This window comes from Mobula birostris, chromosome 15 (assembly GCF_030028105.1).
Source record: "Mobula birostris isolate sMobBir1 chromosome 15, sMobBir1.hap1, whole genome shotgun sequence".
NCBI lineage: Eukaryota > Metazoa > Chordata > Chondrichthyes > Myliobatiformes > Myliobatidae > Mobula > Mobula birostris.
Genome location: NC_092384.1, coordinates 10,502,100 through 10,511,254, shown reverse-complemented (window position 1 = coordinate 10,511,254; position 9,155 = coordinate 10,502,100). Strand labels below are relative to the sequence as shown.

The window sequence follows — 9,155 nt, the reverse complement described above, 5'->3', positions numbered from 1 at the left end:
GCCTGTTGAGCCTTATAAGGCTTCCATATTATTTCACTGAGATCTCCTTTATCTCTCCTGAACTGTGGGCAGTACAGAGTCAGTCTGTTTCATCATTCCTCACGGTATAAGGCTTCCATCCTAGGAATCGATCCAGAATCTTTATTGCTCTGAGATGCTGTTTCTTACTTCCACCCAAACTGATCCTAGTTCTTGATCTATTGTCCTTACCTCATTGTTTGTTATCTGGACTAACCATCCTTCTTTCCCATTTCTCCCAATATCTAATAAAAGTGCTACACCTGCCCATAAACCTTTCCCCTCACTCCATTTAGGGCCCTAAACAGTCCTTCCAGGTGAGGCTATGCTTCACCTGTGAATCTGCAGTGATTGTCTGTTGTGTTTGGTGCTCCCTACGTGGCCTCCTCTACACTGGTGAGACCCATCGTAAACTGAGGAACCGTTCTGTTGAGCACCTTCGCTATATCCACTACAAGCAGAACTTCCTGGTGGCCAAACATTAATTGTGATTCCATTCCCATTCCAATGTGTCGTGTCGGTCCATGGCCTCCTCTTATGCCAAGATGAGTCCACCTTCAGAGAGGACAAGCAACACCTTATATTCCATCTTGGTACCTTCCAACCTGATAGTATGAACATCGATTTCTCCTTCCAGTTAAAAAAGTTCACCCTCCACTTCTGCTCTTCTTCACTGGCCTTTTGTCTCTTCTTGTCTGCCTATCACTTTTCCTTGGGTCCCCTCCTTCTTCCCTTTCTCCTATGGTCCACTCTCTTCTCTTATCAGATTCCTTCTTCTCCAGCCCTTGACCCTTCCAACCCACCTGGCTCCACCTATCACCTTTTAGCTAGCCTCCTTCCCCTCCTCCCACATTTTCATTCCAGCATCTCCCCCCCACACTGCCCCCCCCCGCAGTCCTGAAGAAAGATCTCAGCCCAAAACATCAACTGCTTATTCATTTCCATAGACGGTGCCTGACCTACTGAGTTCCTCCAGTATTTTGTGTGTGTTACTTTGGAGTTTCAGCATCTGCAGACTTTCTTGTGTTTCTAATAAAAAGCTCTTTCCTGTAACATATAATTCTCAACGTTGGCCACTTTGCAACCACAAAGGTTGATTTTATCCATTTCTATTCTAAGAGCCTTGAATGTTGTCTTTTTACAGTCTTTCCTTGCTCATATGTAACTGGAGTATTCCTCAAAGTTGTTACATTCTGCCTCTTCCTGACACACACTGGTTATCGTTACACATTTCACAATCCTGTGATTTTGTCTAGTCCTTTCTTTTTAATCTTCTAAATTACCTTTCAATCCTTCCTCCACCAGCATTTGATTTAACACCTCATTCACAGCCCTAGCAAGTTGATTCAGTAAGGTTGTGGCCCGACCCTGTTCAACAGAAGCTGTTCTCAATGAAATAGCTTCCTCTTTCTGTGGTGCTTCATGAATGTTTCTCATCAGTCCAGGATGCTCTGAATTTATTAACCCATTGCCAATTTGCATATGACTCAGATAGTAAATCCCAATTTGTTATACTTATACCCTGGACTCTGTCTCTTCATACTCCCTCAGCAAAACCTTCATATCCATCCTATCCTTGGCATTATTTCCAACATGGATTGCCACAAGTGGAATACTCCCCTTCCAATCAATGTTCCACTTCAGCGTCTAATAGAGTTCAAGTTAATACTTTTAAGCTTGTTTAATTATCATTCAACCATACATGAATACCTATGAATGCAATCAAATGAAACAAGCTGCAAAACAGAGAACAACAGTCACACACTGCACATAAACGTTAGCGGTTAACATATAGTCACACAAAAAATATATAGCCTAAATTCCTGAGTGACAGATCCTGTAACTTGATGCTGCATGGGTGCAGTCAGTGAGACAAGCAGTTTTCAGCGGTTGTGATCCAACTTATCTTCCACTGAGTGAACACTGGAGGGGCCACCCTGCAAACCAGTATGGATGTAGTGCTACTCCACTCCCAGCATCCGCGTCCTGGACTGCTGCAAAAGGCAAGCCCGAGGCATGAGGCCTAGTCCTTACTACAATTGAGGCCACGCAGTTCCCAACACCATCAGTAACACCAATTAACCAGTGAACCGGATTTCAAAGGATCAAACGTTCAAGTTTAATGTCAGAGAAATGAATACAATATACATCCTGAAATGCTTTTTCTTTGCAAAACATCCATGATAAACAGAGAAGTGCCCCAAAGAATGAACGACAGTTAAACGTGAGAACCCCAGCTCCCCTCCCTCCCACGCATGAGCGGCAGTGAACAACGATCCCCCCTGCCCCCACCAGCAAAAATAAATGCGCATCAGTACAGTCACCGAGCCCAAGCGTGTACTAAGCGATAGCAAAGACTAACCTTGCAGTTACCCCAAAAGCTTCGCATTTCATCCAAATTCGACAACCCACAGATTTTCTTTCTCCCTGGCAAGGGAGAGGGAGGTGTTCCCCATTTTCACTGCGAGCGCTGGTTTACAATCTTAAAAGTCCATTTCGTCGCTCTTTTCAAGCTCTGTGTATGAAGATCACAAAGTCCTTGGGTCCTCGGGCTCACAGCAAAGATATTTCGGCCTCCTCGACGACACACGAGTCTCCAGCTGTGACACCGACCCTCGATCCGCCCACCTCCAGAGCCCCGAGATCTTAGGCTTCCGAACGCAATCGAGATTCTCAGAACAAACCCTTGGCATGTTGAATGTTGGCATGTTGTCGTGGAACCCCGAGAACTGCTCCCATTCCCACAAAGAACCGAAGCTGGTGTGTAACTCCAGGTCAGGGTTTTCAAAAGAACCCTAAAAGGAAAAGTAAAGATATTAAAGGTAGAAATAGACCTGTTTCCGAAGATGCAAGCAAAGCCGGGTGGCAGTGTGAAATGTGAGGAATATGTTATGAGAATGCAGGGTGACTTGGACAGGCTGGGTGAGTGGGCATATGCATGGCAGATGCAGTTTAATGTGGATAAGTGTGAGGTTATCCACTTTGGTGGTAAGAACGGGAAGGCAGATTATTATCTAAATGGAGTCAAGTTAGGAAAAGGGGAAGCACAACGAGACCTAGGTGTTCTTGTACATCAGTCACTGAAAGCAAGCATGCAAGTACAGCAGGCAGTGAAGAAAGCTAATGGCACGCTGGCCTTCATAACAAGGGGAATTGAGTATAAGAGCAAAGAGGTCCTTCTGCAGCTGTACAGGGCCCTGGTGAGATCACACCTGGAGTACTGTGTGCAGTTTTGGTCTCCAAATTTGAGGAAAGACATTCGTGCTATTGAGGGAGTGCAGTATAGGTTCACAAGGTTAATTCCCAGGATGGCGGGACTGCCATATGTCCAAAGATTGGAGCAACTGGGCTTGTATACTCTGGAATTTAGAAGGCTGAGAGGGGTTCTTATTGAAACATATAAGATTATTAAGGGATTGGACACACTGGAGGCAGGAAGCATGTTCCCGCTGATGGGTGAGTCCAGAACCAGAGGCCACAGTTTAAGAATAAGGGGTAGGCCATTTAGAATGGAGTTGAGGAAAAACTTTTTCACCCAGAGAGTGGTGGATATGTGGAATACTCTGCCCCAGAAGGCTGTGGAGGTCAAGTCTCTGGATGCTTTCAAGAAAGAGATGGATAGAGCTCTTAAAGATAGTGGAATCAAAGGCTATGGGGATAGGGCAGGAACTGGATACTGATTGTGGATGATCAGCCATGATCACAGTGAATGGCGGTGCTGGCTCGAAGGGCCGAATGGCCTACTCCTGCACCTATTGTCTACTGTCTATATTGTCAAAGGAGTTGCCGTTAGGTGCCATCATTCTTCCTAAGACTTGCAGTATTTTACATTACCAGTGTTCAGCATAGTCTTACTATCACAAGAAAAATGGCCAAGACAGTTACTTGCAGTTGGACTGCACACCACTTTTGTGCATCGACTCCGGCACCTTCCTATAGCTAGCGTTCACATGGTCCACACTGTCCAGCTCGTCTAGCTCCTCTGCCAATAAGCAATTCACTGATGAGATAGTTCTGCAGTACATAATGTCCAGCATTGCCTGGCAATTGTAAATAAGATGTTTAAAGAAGATTAGAACACCTTTGGTTGGACCCGGAGAGGCTGCTGCATCTGAGCACACCACTATCTTACCAGGAGATGTCCTGGACATTTAAAGTTTAAAGTAAATTTATTATCAAAGTACAAACCACAAACTACCCTCAGTGGCTTTTCTTGCAGGCATTCACAGTAGAACAAAGAAACAATAGAATCAATGAAACTCTACACACTTAGACTGACAAACAACCAATGTGCAAAAGAAGGCAACTGTGCAAATATATTAAAATAACTAAATAAATGATACTGAGAACATGAGTTGGGCAGCCCTTGAAAGTGAGTTCATAGGTTGAATGAGCTCAGGGTTGAAGTGAGTGAAGTTATGCACGTTGGTTCGGGAGCCTGATGGTTGCAGGGTAATAAAGCATAAATAGTGGCTTCATGCAGGCTTGCTGGGTCTGTAAACTCCAAACCACACCAAACGTTACTCCTTGTCTGAATCAGAATTAGAATCATACCATGTTTCTATCACTGACACCTGTTGTGAAATGTGTTGATTTGTCTTAAGGCATACTATCAATGCAATCATTTTCCCTTGCTCCAGTCAGTGTTTGTAGCTAATCACTTGAGCAGTGGAGAGCTTATTTTACAGTCACTGTACCTCCATGTTCTCTCCTGTGCTGATAGCCGCACGTTCAATCTTTCTTTCCCCCCAGTTGTTAGCATCCAAACCTTGTTAGGGTCTTCTTAAAAATGTGCTTCCCAAACTTCTGTTCAATGAACAATTCAGCGAAGAATATTACAGATAAAAGAATAATTCACCACTGTGACGATGCAGTCTGAAAATTCCCATCAGGTTCAAGGATAGCTTCTGTTATCAGCCTCCTGGATGCACCTCTTACATGAACTCTTCATTCTTCATCTATCAGAATACCTCGTCATGACCCAAACACACAGCATACAGTATGTATCACCGGACGCAAGGACAGCTTGTATCGTATTTTTGTCAGATTCTGGAACAGATGTGATATGAACAAGGCGAATTTTTGATCTCTCAATCTACCTTGCACCTATTTGTACACCTGCACTGTGTGTTTTCTATATCCATAACATTATATTGTGCATTCTGTGATTTCTTTTTGCACAATCTCAGTGTACTTCTGTATGGAATGGTCTCTCTGGATGACATGAAAACTAAGGCTTTTCACAGTGTCTCAGTACATACTGTTATTATCAAACACACACACCCATGAAAGTGGCAAAATCATTCTAACGCAGAATTGTTTTGATAATAGTGATATGGTGTTAATCCTGACCACAAAGATGAGAAGGAGAGGGTCTAAAATTACCAAAATAGTTTCATTTTTTTTGTGTGACTGTAAGGCTTGCCAGTCTCTAGTCCTGGCAACCGAGCCATCCATATGTCACAAAGTCTCAGTGGACATGAGCAGAGATATCAGTTCCACCTCCTATCACCAGTGACGCCACACGACGAGATAGAATGGGTTGCCCGAATTGATGGTTACAAAGTGGGTCGCCATTTTAAAGCTGACGCTTGTGTCTCTCTTTAAGTGTGCTCTATGCAATACACTGAACTCAGTCTGCACTAGATACTAAAAACTGTGCTGGTGAGTAGCAAGAGGCCGCTGACAAATCAGACAAAACTCGCTTTTTTTTCTTCCTTTTTGAATTTTTTTCCTTGTTGAAATATTAATGCACTATTTTTCGCCTTTGAAATTTCAAACGGCAACGACGTTATATTTTTGCTTTTTGACGGAATGGTTGTAATCCAGTACTTTTGTGGGTTTTTTTTTGCTTTTAATGTGGAATGTATGTTCGTGCATAAATAATTTTTATAAAATAACAATTTACTTCATATCAGTGGCACTGAGGCGCAATGCAGTGTATAGAAAAACAGTTGTATTGCAACCTGTATGTATATTTATTTTAAGTGCAGGCGCTTTTGCGCTTTTCTGAAATACTTACACCCCTCTTTCCCGCCTCCCCCATGGAAATTTAAAATAACTATTTCCACCTTTTTCCTTTACTGCCGTGTTTCAGCTCTACCTTGCAGCAAAATGTTTTTGTGTAGATTTATGCATAACTTTTTTTTTGAATTCCCCTTGAGGAAAACTTGTTTACAAAATTATTTGAAAACATTGAAGGAATAACTTAGTAACTCACTGCTTAAGAGGCTGATGTAAATGTTTCTCTTTTAAAAAGCAGTTTTGGATGAGTCTTTTTTTGCTTACATACACATCAACTGTACTTTTTTCCCCCTCATTTTGTTACGGAATTTCTTCGACTCGGATGAAGGTATAGCGATTATAGACCGCCTTTCGTTTCTTGTTTTTAATTCACTGGGATTTCACAATTATATTTTAAAAAAAACTTCCGGATTGGAAATACAATAATCAAGTACAAACTGCACCTTAAGCAAACTCCAACTCTTCATGTTGTATATTAATTAAGCTTATGGGGAATAAAAATAAAGATACAATTTCATGATATTGGAGCTGTGTTATCATTTAAGGAACTAGACTGTTGGACTAGAATAATTGGGGGAATTGTTAAAGTACATGTCTAATTCAAAGTAAATTTTAAATGTTACCTTTTTTAAAAAAAATTGCATTTGAAGTTCATAAGGAAATGCAAACAAAAAATAAGAAAAGTGTGTTTGTTTTCATTGTTTTTTTTAAAAAAAACTTCTCTAGTGAACGGTGGCGATCGCCAAGCAAATTAGACGCTTATCCGAGTTTGAATTAACAGATTCTAAGCAGTTGCAGTTGAACAGAGAGGCGGCAGATTAGAATGATTGGAATGAACAGCGGAATAGCTGGTTGTAATTCTAATTATTTTACTCAACTGTTATTTAATGGTTAGCGGATCGCTTGCTGAAGTGCTGGATTATAGATCGGGAGTGCTTTGCAATCTCTAACCAACCCCCCAAAAAACGCATGTTTGTTTCTGTTATTTATTGATTGTCACTTTTCAGATGCTTCGGGCTTTTCAGTGTCAATATTGTATGGGTGTGGAATATACATAAAATGCTGAAAGCTATCGTGTCCCTGGGTAAACAGATTACCAGTCGCTTAGTGTTGAATGCAATTAATTATCAGGCAAAACTGGACTCGACTCCAACTGACAACAAATTTAAAAATTCCAATTTTAAGAAGACTGAAGAATAAATATACCCACAGCCACCAAAATATATCGCTTTTGATAGGAAATTGCTACATGTGTTCATATTGCTTAATTGCTCTTGTTAACGGAAGGAAGATGCAATGGATACTATTGCATATAATTGTCCTTTCTGAATAATTTTGAATTGAAGGCTTCGCTTTTCTTCCCGCGTAGTCTAATTATATTTGGAGTTTAATGCGATTAAGCATATCAAATTATTTAATAACAATACATCAAAACGGGGCTCTGCCTGCTCCATAATTAATGAGGAACATCGATGATGCAGTGCAATGTGTGCGAGATACTCAGCCCGTTAGTGGCCAACGCGGTAACTACACCACACCAGCCAACGTTATCTGACTCGCTCTGGGATTTCGATAGTTCAATGCTTCACATGTTGAAAGAGCTTTTATAAAGGTAGGTTTATATATATTTATAAAACAGCCTGGCGCCTGCCTTTTCGTGCAAAATTATTGCAAAGAGCCTTGTTCATGATAGCCTTTTATTTCTCTGACGCGCTTCACATAAGGGACCTGTGTGCGAGATAAATTCTCCGTTATCGGTTACTCGTGGATCAGGACTTGTGCTTACAGTTCACTTTATCACAAAATATACACTTGTAATGAACATAGCTGAGCATGGTGCAGAACTTCACTTGAAGCATTTTGTTCACAAGTTCATTTTAAAAAAAATGAATGTTGCGAGTGAATATGTATCTAATCATAAATCATTCAATAGTATGTACTGCAGTGATACCTAAAAGGTAATATAGATACTGGACAGAGAATTGTAAGACATTATAGTCCAAGAAAACCATTTCAATATCTGTACATTTGCAAGACCAATTTGTAGTCTTTGTTGAACTTAGTATTGTATTAACAGAACAGGAAACCATTGAAATAAGTATAATATTTGGCTTGAACACTGAGTGAAACCAGCTTTTGATGTCACTGGAAAAGACCGTTTAACCAGATTTGAGGCTTGTGTATCTGTATTGCCTGGAAGATTGCAATGGGTTACAAGTTATAATTTGTAGATAAGCCTCTTGTTTATAATTTAGATCCAGTTCAAAAACAAGTATGATGGGGAATTAGTTAAATATGAATGAAGTGAGAAATAGTTTACCCTTAATGGGCAAAGGAACACAAGGATGAGTTGTAATAGAGGGCATTCTGTCAGGAACTGACTGCAGCCCATTTTAAATTTATTCTGGAAGTTTTATATTGAAATTTCATTCTGTAGTTGTTGAAAATGGACAAATTCTATGGGTGGTGACTAGAAATATTAATTGAATTATTGGTGCCCAGTGTCCTACAAGTGAAGTTGAATAATTGTGTATCCATTGTTTGGAATTGACAAATTTCACATGTCAAATTTGCTTTAGATATCTGTCAATAAACATTTTGTGATATGATGTTCAGTTAACTCTGTGGGTTATTGCAAAAACATTTTCTTAGCAACTTTCAAACTGTCATGGGGAGAGGGGTGGAGTATGCTGTGTCCCAACTTGTGTGCACTGCGCTGCCTGTACTGTTTAAGCACTGGTTCATCAGCCATTTGTTGTCTATGAATTCACAAACACAGCGGTCTTTCTTCAAAGGATTCTGGTGAAGACAGCGGGTCTCGACAAAAGTGAGGTGAGATTCAGTGAACTGCTGGTGGTTTGTGATCTTTATGTGATCTGGAATTGAGCTCTAGGTGTAGAGACTGGCAAAAAGCCATCCTTACGATTCCAGCAAAGATTAGCTTTATCCCAGTTATTTGTATTGTCTCTTCAGGTTTCAATAAATTAACTTGCAGAATTAATTAACTAGTAAAATATAAATGCCTGCTGTTTCTGCGCATTATTTACATGCTGTCCTATAGAGTATGACATTATACCATGTATATTTTAACCTTCAAATTAATCAGTAGCAAA

At 40.6% G+C, this 9,155-nt stretch overlaps 1 protein-coding gene across 2 annotated transcripts in view; it reads left to right on the top strand.

Moving 5' to 3' along the window:
* Nucleotides 1–7,545: 7,545 nt before the first annotated feature.
* Nucleotides 7,546–9,155, top strand: part of LOC140210390 (RNA-binding Raly-like protein) — a 1,435,753-nt gene continuing 1,434,143 nt past the window's right edge. For both annotated transcript variants that reach the window (XM_072279313.1, XM_072279310.1), the window contains exon 1: nucleotides 7,546–7,654. The gene's annotated coding sequence lies outside the window, so the exon portion shown is untranslated. The remainder of the gene's footprint in view (nucleotides 7,655–9,155) is intronic.